The sequence below is a fragment of the Elephantulus edwardii genome, unplaced genomic scaffold (genome assembly GCF_000299155.1).
Source record: "Elephantulus edwardii isolate Elephantulus edwardi_28Jun2011 unplaced genomic scaffold, EleEdw1.0 scaffold00032, whole genome shotgun sequence".
NCBI lineage: Eukaryota > Metazoa > Chordata > Mammalia > Macroscelidea > Macroscelididae > Elephantulus > Elephantulus edwardii.
Window position 1 is genome coordinate 8,731,983 of NW_006399782.1, and position 1,070 is coordinate 8,733,052.

Here is a 1,070-nt window from a genome sequence, read left to right on the forward strand (position 1 = left end):
CCAAAATCTCTGTAAATGTTTATGAAAATTAATAAAATATAATTATAGAAAAAAAAAGTTTTTCAACAATTGAAAACAGTGGCACTTGAAACCTTCTTAATGAAAATGTACGTCCAAATTTAAAGTTTGAAAGTAAATGAAATTTAGAAAAGGAGTATAACTATGTAGCTTGTTTAAGTGTTTTTGGTATGCACAGTAAGAATTGTGTACAGATTGTTCATGATATCTCTGTACTAACCCTTAAAACAAACAACGACCAGCAATGAAAGAATGTTTTCAAGCACATGGATTAAATTCTGGTTTCAGGTTTTTAAAAAAATGATGGTCAGTTTTAGACATGAAGAACGCAAATGATTATAGGCACAAAGGATATGACTGACAGACAATAGCTGTCTTACCAAAATGAGCTTGTTGATACAAAGCGGAAGGACATTTTGGAGAGCTGGAAATTAATTCCAGCAAGCCAAAACACCTGTTATGCTAGTAAGTAATATTGGAAGTTCTATGCTCTAAAGAGTTTGTTGAGAGAATATTTAACTTGATGCCATTACATTGCACTGAAACCAGGAATTAGTGCAATTTTGACATTATAAGCTGCAAAGTAAAAGTTATATCTGTCTCTATTCAGTTTTACCATGACACAAAGGAAAAGAAAAATCCCCTAAAAGTTCAGTTCAGGCAGTTCAGAGGACCATTAATGGAAAAGGAAACAGAAAGGGTAAATATATTCAGCTGTATCATGAGACGTAAAGAAATATCATTGTTATTTTTTACTTAATATAAGCAATATCTGTTCAATTAGACCCACTGTACTTACATTCTCCTTTGAAAAGGTCTCATGTTTATGTAAGAATACACACAATAATTGTTTGTTAGTGTTATATGCCATCCAGTTGTCTGTTACACATAGTGACCCTATGCATAATAGCTCTGATATTTAACATAGTTAATATAACTTGCTATATTAGAAGACAAAAGAAATACAGACATTGCTCTTTTAAAACATATTTACCTGACCTTCTCCCAATTATTGCTAATTTTCAACAAATTATTTTTACACATTTAAGTAT